This window comes from Dermacentor andersoni, chromosome 5, assembly GCF_023375885.2.
Source record: "Dermacentor andersoni chromosome 5, qqDerAnde1_hic_scaffold, whole genome shotgun sequence".
In the NCBI taxonomy this organism is placed as follows: domain Eukaryota; kingdom Metazoa; phylum Arthropoda; class Arachnida; order Ixodida; family Ixodidae; genus Dermacentor; species Dermacentor andersoni.
The window spans coordinates 151,339,494-151,348,355 of NC_092818.1; the positions used below are offsets into that span (position 1 = coordinate 151,339,494).

Here is an 8,862-nt window from a genome sequence, read left to right on the forward strand (position 1 = left end):
CGTTAGCGTGAAGAATTTCGCAACAGAGTTGAATAAATACTAGCGTACTCGGATGAAAGGCCGTGTTTGCGGGGCATGCATCAGCAGTGTGTGCGCTGCAGTTTTTCATATAGGGTAAAAGTATCAGTATGTTTAAGGCTTCTGGCAACCAGTCTAAATAATTTTGGAAGTTACTGCAAGAAAAACACGAGACTTGAAGAAAGGGATAACATGAAGCGGTTAGGTTTATGTATATGTTCATGCATATATTTAGAATCATCCAATCTAAATATATATGAGTGGGCACTCGAGCGGCACTTTCGGCATCGCCCGTAACCCCTGCTTCTGTCCTGTGCAGGCTGCTATCGGACTCCTGTTGGCGCTATCAGCGGACACACCCACCGACTTAGAATGCGTTTCCGCACATCTTCCTGACGCAACCTGTGCTTACATCGACGTCGACGCGCATTTTCCTGCCGTTGTGTCATCAGCAAGGCTCATTTTCCGTGCGCCAACCACACCGACCACTGCATCATCCATCAAGGCACATTTCAACGGCTTCCCTGGAAACTTCACCTTCAGTGGGCACTCGAGCAGCCCTTTCGGCATGGCCCGTAACCCCTCCTTCTGTCCTGTGCAGGTGTGTACTAAACTTTCCTTATGCGCGAGAAAAAGTGATGACCGCTTCTTAGTGCTGTTCCCGTGCTCACGGGTGTTGTGCGAGACCATTTGTGAATCTTGACTTCGTCGTTTGCCTTATTGTTGATCTGTTCAGGGGATGTTGAGACAAACCCTAGGCCTAATACTAGGACGGACGCACGTTTTGATATTGAAACACTGCCTGACGCTTCTGCAGAATAAATGAAGATAATGTTTCGCTTTATTAAAGATATACACACTCGCTCACTCCAGTCCTCAAAAGCTTTAGCCGAACAAGCCGCCGATATTAAAGCTATAAAGAATGGCCAAAAAACATGGAAGCGAAATTCACTGTATTGAGCAAACGGATGGACAGTATGGAAGAAAAATGCAATAATTTCGAGGCACAGGGTGTAGTACTGTCTACTATGAAGAGCACTGTCGGGGCCCTAAAAGAAGAAAACGCCATTCTGCGCGCTCGCGCCAATGACCTTCAAGACAAGTCTCGGCGAAATAACCTAATCATTCGCAACATTCCAGACGCTAAAGCAACATGGGAACAAACCGAGAACAAGGTTATATCTGCTTTGAAAACCGTACTTCCATCTTTTTCATCCGACTCAATTGAACGCGCTCATCGCTAAGGCGTTTTTTCACCGGGAAAATGCCAACCCGTAATTGTGAATTTCTCGAGTTTTAAAATAAAAGAAAATGTTCTTTCACTACGTAATCACTTCAAAACAAGCGATATCGCTCTTAGCGAAGATTACTCCCCCGCAACCCGTCTCGCTCGGGGAAATCTTATCGAGTTTTGAAAAAATCAGCCCGGTGCACCTGCGTCTAAACTATGGTATGACAAAATACTTATGAATGACAGGTGCTTGGTTTTGACGCCGAAACGAAATGCGTGACAGAAAAACCATCGCAGGGCCAATGCGCAAGGAACATACTTCCTGCAGGTAACTTAACCTAGCGGAGGAAGAGGGGAAGTGGACAGTCTTCACAACACCATGTGTCCATCTTTTTTACTAACATTAGAAGGGTACTGAACAAATATTTTTCATTGTCCTCAGCGATTGACAGTTGTTCTCCACACATTGTTGCCTTAACAGAAACGTGGCTTTCGAACAACATTAATGATTCTGAAATCTTCGAGGATGCCCATCGCTTCGCTATTTATAGCGAGGATCGTGCTGTGAGTCGTGGAGGCGGCGTCCTACTTGCCATTTCTAACGACATTCCTTCTTCACGAATTTCTGTTGCTACTGACCTCGAAATCGTCTGGGCTTCATTTAATGTTCATCACCAGAGGGCAATTATAGGCGTATGCTACCGATCTCCTTCTTCCAAGCCCACATGCGTTAGTGAATTGCATGATGTAATTATTAACGTATCATCACACTTTCCATCATCGCCCCTTTACTTATTAGGCGACTTTAACTTTCCGAACATTAAATGAAACTCTCCGCCTCCTTCATTACTCCCTTTTTCGCCTCAGGCCAAGGAAGTTTTAGATTTATGTTCCACTTTTTCCTTTTCGCAAGTGGTCACTCAACCAACTCGGAATACTGCTACTATATCAAACACTCTCGACCTAGTACTTAGTACTGAATCCAAACTAACTTCCAACATTACCTTCCTTCCGCCTTTTAGTGGCCATTCTGCTATGCATTTTACCATTAGTGCCAACCATCTGCAAAATATCAAGAAAAAGAAAACAATACTCGACTATAGTAGAGCAAACTTCGGGGCCATCAATAACGAGTTACATAAGTTTCTTGACACATTCCTGATTAACTTTGGTGATCGTTCTGTGCAAACTAATTGGGAACTGTTTGCTCATAAAGTAAATGAACTAATGAACAAATATGTTCCCAGCCGTATCTTAACTTCTAACTCACAAGCTCTCTGGTATAACACTCGCATTAAACGACTTTCTAACCGGTAAAAGCGTATCTACCGCTCAGCTAAGTTGTCCACGAACGCTTCTCGTTGGACGGCATACAAGGCTGCTTCTAACGAATATATTCAAGTAATAAAATTTGCTAAACGTACTTTTCTTGCTGTTACTCTGCCATTTATTCTTGAAACTAGCATTAAAGAATTTTGGAAAATAATTAAACCTGTTTCTGATGACTTAATTTTATTAAACGACTCTACTGGGCAGCCTGTTCCTAAATATGGTACTGCAACTCACCTTAACGAAGCCTTTCTCAATAATTTTTAGGGAGCTCGAAATAAACAGCTTCCCGAGTTACGTAACTATGATTATCCAGTCATGTTTCCAGTAGTCGTTCATACATCTGGTGTTGCTAAACTTATTGACAAGCTCTACTACAATTCTTCACCTGGCTTTGACTCAATTAACATTTGCAAACATCTGCAAAGTTCCTAAAAAACACTTCCGCATACAGTTCTATTATACTAACCAAAATTTTTCAACAATCACTTAACACCAGCACTTTACCTTATCAGTGGAAGGTCGGGAAGTTGGTTCCGCTCCACAAATCTGGTAACAAAAGCATAGTAACCAACTATCGCCCCATCTCACTTACCAGCACGTGCTGCAAACTTGTAGAACACATTGTATTCACAAACCTCGTCGACTTTCTTGAAGATAACACATTTTTTTCACCTGCACAACATGGCTTTAGGAAATCATATTCATGCGAGACTCAACGCGTAGCCTACACTCATCAATTGCATCGAATTCTTGATCGTTCATCATGGGCCGACTGCATATTTCTAGACTTCTCAAAAGCATTCGATAAAGTCTGTCACAAACTTCTAGTCCACAAACTAACCCATTTGAATACTGATGGTAGTCTCTTAAAATGGATCGAATGTTTTCTGGTTTATCGCTAACAATACGTTAGTGCTAACGGCTGCAATTCCCCGGTGTGCTCTGTTGCTTCCGGAGTGCCCCAAGGATCGGTTCTCGGTCCTTTGTTGTTCTTAATATATATTAACGACCTTCTTTCACAAGTAACTTCTAACATTCCTCTCTTCGCGGATGTTTGTGTAGTTAATGGCTAATGGAATTAAATGTTAGCAAGTGTAGAACTATGCATGTATTTAACGACAACTAACGTCTCTCAGGTGTACTATTTAAATTGTCTTCTTTCAGAACAGGTAACTTCGTACAAGTACTTAGGAATTCATATTACATACGACCTTACCTGGGCAACTCACATTACTAACATAGTGAACAATGCTAACCGCCCTCTTGGTTACTTAAGGCGAAACTTTTTTAAGGCTCCACACTGCTTGAAATTATTGCTTTATAAGACACTAATGCGCCCGAAATTAGAATACGCTACATCAGCCTGGTACTCTAATAACCTAAACTTAATTAACGCATTAGAATTAGTTCAGAATATCACTGCTCGTTTTATTCTTTCGAATTATAACAGAACTGCCAGCGTAACAGCCATGAGAACTAGCCTTTCTCTTCAATCTCTTGCAGCTGGACGTAAAGTCCTGCTTTATCATTATTTCACAAAATTTTTCACTACACAACACTACGTGATGTATTCATCCATACTCCACACTACGTAACTTGTCGCATCGATCATTCTTACAAGATTCACGTCCCTTCTTCCAACACAAATACATTTTCCCAGTCATTCGTACCTCAGACATCACTAGAGTGGAACCACCTTCTCGCAAGCATTGTGTCCATCAATGATAATCTTTTGTTTCGTGATGCCTTAACCAGCGTTACTTGCTAGAATGCTGTTTAATGTGCTTGTATATCTTGTCCTGTTTTGCAAAAGCTCTTGTAATTGCTCATTGTATTCCTACTGAATTATTTGTCAAATTATACTTTTATGTTGTATATTTTTTTTTTGCAAGACTTACTGTTTGAATTTACTTGTAACACACTCCCCTCTGTAAATCCTTCAGAGGCCTTGAGGGTATAATAAATGAAATGAAATGAAATATGCAACCGCAAAAGCTTTTGGAGCATGAAACCTGCGAGTATCTCAGTCACTCGCAGCTTCGCAACTTATCCTAAAGAATTAGACAACAATAGATTAGTCGCTCGGAGAAGCACCTTTACACGTTTCAAACTGAAGGAATTGCGGTTGACGATAGTTGGAAGATCTTTTTTTGTCTCTTTTATAAACAATTTAGCAGCAGAAGTTATCTTTCGGGCTATATTTGAAAAGCGTTAAGCTCGTTTTGATGCTTCGGCTTTATGCAGTTTACGTGCTGTTAATCACTAGGCAGCTGCTGGCGCAGATTCGCATTGTGCCAATCGTGCATGGTATGAAGCCCTTGCCGTGCGTAATAAGTGTTCAGGTTTTCATTACTGTTGCATTTAGTGCCGTCGCATTGGACAGACTATATACTACGTGCGCTGTACAAAAGAAAAAAAAGGGCCAGATTATCCATTTGGCGGTCTTTTCTTAGTAGATAATCGCGCAGATTATTCAAATAACTTAGTGAACATTGCACTTGTTGTACCCTTATTAGCACACATAAGAGAGCGTAGCATGCTTTAGCTGATAAGCATGATCTCATCAATACATCCCATTCATGTGCATTCTACTGAAAGTGTGGCAAATGCATTCACCTCGGAGTATGAGAAAAGATACATTGCAGACTGTTCTAAGCGGAAGTAAATTGTAATTCTTAACGTGATTCGTCAAAACTGTAGTCACTATTCTGAGTATGTTCGTTCGGCACGAACATATACTAATACCCGAAAATGTGCACAGTGCAGCCGGGTATCTTTGTTTCAGAAATATTATTATAGGAATCGTTTGGTATTCCCACATTTGTTTCATATGCTGTAAGTAAACTATGTCCTAATCTAATATAATACACTATGTCTCACATAAATCTGTCTTCAAACGAAACGTACCGTTACTGGCACCGGCGACCATTTCGGTTGTATAACGTCTCATCATACTGTAACATAATGAAACATCATAATGGTACTGATTTATACTGGCATTTAGTCTTTAGTCAGAGGTAAACCAAGTTACAGAGGCATAAATGATGAGAGCAAATTATATATAAAGCTACTAATGAACCGGAAAAATAACTCATTGAATAGTTTTCCCTCACATCGTTGCATTTGCTTTGCGTGGGTGTCTATCTGTGTTCTTCCGTGCTATGCTCGTGTTGCCATGAATTACGAACTTGCCCGAGCCCCGGTCAGCTTTATGAAACAAGGGATTCAATTCAATTGAATCTAATACTGCATGCCAAGTGACTGACGTGTTATTAGGTTTATGTAAATATTATGGGCTGACTGTATATGGCAATAAGCATTATACCACAATATTTTTTTACTGCACTTAAGCTGCGGGCGTGATAGAGTGCCAGAAAATTTTCATGAGAACAGCCAGGGAAGACTTGTAAAAAGATCGGGGAACTTGAAAATGTCAAAATAGGGATGCTGTCTTGTTATACGTCATAAAATGTTTCCAGGTAATCTCTCTATTAAACATAATTTTTTAAACTTTTCACCTCACAATAAATTGAGATAAATTGGTCCTACTTATGAAAAAAAAAAACGAAAGTGAAGCATACTGACATGGCATTTCTTGCTCATTTTTTTTTTTCGTTAACTAAAAGTCCTCACCCTCGAAACCCCAGAGAAATTACTAATGTTTCAGAGCACCTTAAATAATTCCCTGTGATAGCATTCATTCGAACTATAGACATGCCATGACACAGAAAGTGCTTGCGTGGTATTTCGGGTGCTCGTGTTGTATGCCTAAGTTGCAACCGCGTTAGCATGCCCAAGAGGTCTCATTATCTGTAAGAAACTAAGTGACCGTATCAATACAATCAATCTATCTGCCTTCTGTTGAAGTTATGGCCAATGACCCATTCATTTAAGAGTATGAGAAGGACATTTAAATGTGTATAAGGAAAATAAATTACAATCTTTGGCTTGATACTGTCAGTACTCTAGTCACTCTTCTGAGCATATCACTCTGCGCTGGCATATTTAATTACCAGCCAAAAAATGCACAGACAGTCCAACTCGGTAACCTTGTTTCAGCAATTGATATAGAGATTGTTTGGGTTAATTACAATAATGTGTCACATATGACTTTGTCTTAAAAGGAACATACTCTTGCTGTGACACCAGCAGCAGTTGGGACTGCTTAATTGTTCATCACGCCATAAGATCAAACATTTCTTAAGAGTATTGATTTGTATTCACAAACAGCCATTAGTCATACTTAACCGCATTGAGTATTCACTTAAATGGTTTGAGTAAATATATTAGGCTGCTTAATGAACATACAAAGAAGACACAATTGTTATTTTTGCCTCACATTGTTGCATCTACTTATTTGCAGCATACACTTGCATCACCTTTGGAACATATGACACGAAGGTCAAGACCGGCCTGGTGGCCTTGCTTGCGAAGGGGAAATAGTTTGTAAATCTGTAAAACGTTTAGTTCGCTCATAGCGTAAGACCTGCAGTTTAAGAAAAATAATATATCGCGCAATAAGAAGTGTTAATTCAATATCGGCGCACTTGTTTTCATTTTTGCACAGCATGATTCAGCACTAGTGGAATTCCTTCAATTTTTTCTTTTTATTCAATATATGAGAGTGCCGCTGGTTCAGGAGCATTATTAAGCTATCGGCATTAATGGGTAAGTACAGATAAGAAGCAACACGTGAACATGCATATTATACCTTCAAAATTTTTTTGCCGCCATATGTAAACAGAAACGTAAACTAACTTGCCGATAGCAGATAGCTAGCAGATTTCTTTCAAGCGGATACATTGCATGCGACTGTAGTATTTCTTAAATGTGCCCGGGCACAAATGCTCATGCAGCCTCTCATAAAGACTCACGGCTACATGCATTTGAAATTTTTCGAGTGCTTCCAACCGCATGCGTGATATTCTATGTGCAGTTCCCTGGGTATGTTCCCATAAACATTCTGGATGGAGTACATTTTTGAAACATTTCCCCGGTCAAATGGGCACCCTGTCCATCGGCCCCCAGAGCTGCGCGAGGAGTCGTCGACCGCTTAGCTATCGGGTGGCGCGGCGCTGAGATTCCGGACAATTGAGATCCCCCTGCCTCATACAATGAACTCACAAAGCACCTTTATTTGGGGAGGTTGAAGTACCCGCCACCGCACAGTAAATTGAACAGGCCTCAGGCATTGAAACTGAGACTCTTGCAAGTTGGGGCATACCCTAGCCCCGCCCTCTTACACCCGATCTATCTCGAAATTCAAATGTGAAACACTTGCACCCTTCGCTCAAACTTTGCCAACGTAGATCATATGCTCTGGCGGCGCCCCGCATTACAGGGTGACGACGATGTTACGTCGTCCAAGTGGGAGGCTGCCCTACGCAGTCCCGATTTTGAATCCCAATTATGGGCAATCCGACGCGCCCGCCACGTGGCTGAGAGGCTAGGTCTTTCTGTCCCAACGTGGGAGCAGTCCACTACGTGCTAGTGCACGTCTCGATGGACCTTATTAAAGTTTTTCCATCCATCCAACAAATAGACTGCTTATTAACAACCCCAGCAGCGAATGTTTATATATCGATGAAACGTAGTTGCCAAAATGTGGTTTCTATAACTGGTATATCGGGTGTCGATCCCGGCTATTTTAGCCAATCTGGGCAATGTAAATAAAAGATTTAAAAGAACACGGTGCAAGATATACTATTATAAAGGGACCTACAAGTCCAATCTCTGAAGGCTAAACACCATAAATCTTAAATTCGGATCTTACTGCACCGTCTTTTCTGCATTATTCTTCGTTCAACCGGTTCACTGATTTTATGTTAGCTCGGACGCCCTGTATCGACAATAATCGACAAATAGTGTAAGGCTAAAGTCTTTGGATTAGCTATAGACTTATCTGCAGGAATTTTCTACAGTCTATTGACTTATGGCCTTACACTTTTTGTAGACTAGTCCAAAATGTGTGAATCTATAGAGACTCTATAAACTAAACTGTCTATAGATTAATGAAAATTTACTTTTGTAGACTCTAGAAAAAATGTCAGTAAAGAAGAATGTCTATAGAGAAAAATGTATAGGGATATACAGTTCTACTTTTGTAGATAGAAGTCTATAGACAAATGTCCATAGATAGTCTATAGACATTAGCTTATAGACATTTTATAGACTTCAGTCTGCAAAAGTAACTGTATGTAGTTCTGTTTTTGTAGACTAAAGTCTCCGGAATCTGTATAGACAAATCTCTATAGATAGTCTAAAGGCATTTGCTAATAAAG

The 8,862-nt window shown here is 40.6% G+C and overlaps 1 long non-coding RNA gene across 1 annotated transcript; it reads left to right on the forward strand.

The window, feature by feature from the left end:
• The first annotated feature begins 342 nt into the window (after positions 1-342).
• LOC140218395 (uncharacterized) lies at positions 343-7,117 on the forward strand. The gene is made up of 2 exons (XR_011894663.1): positions 343-619; positions 6,945-7,117. It is a non-coding gene; the product is annotated as an uncharacterized lncRNA (long non-coding RNA).
• The last annotated feature ends 1,745 nt before the right edge of the window (positions 7,118-8,862 follow it).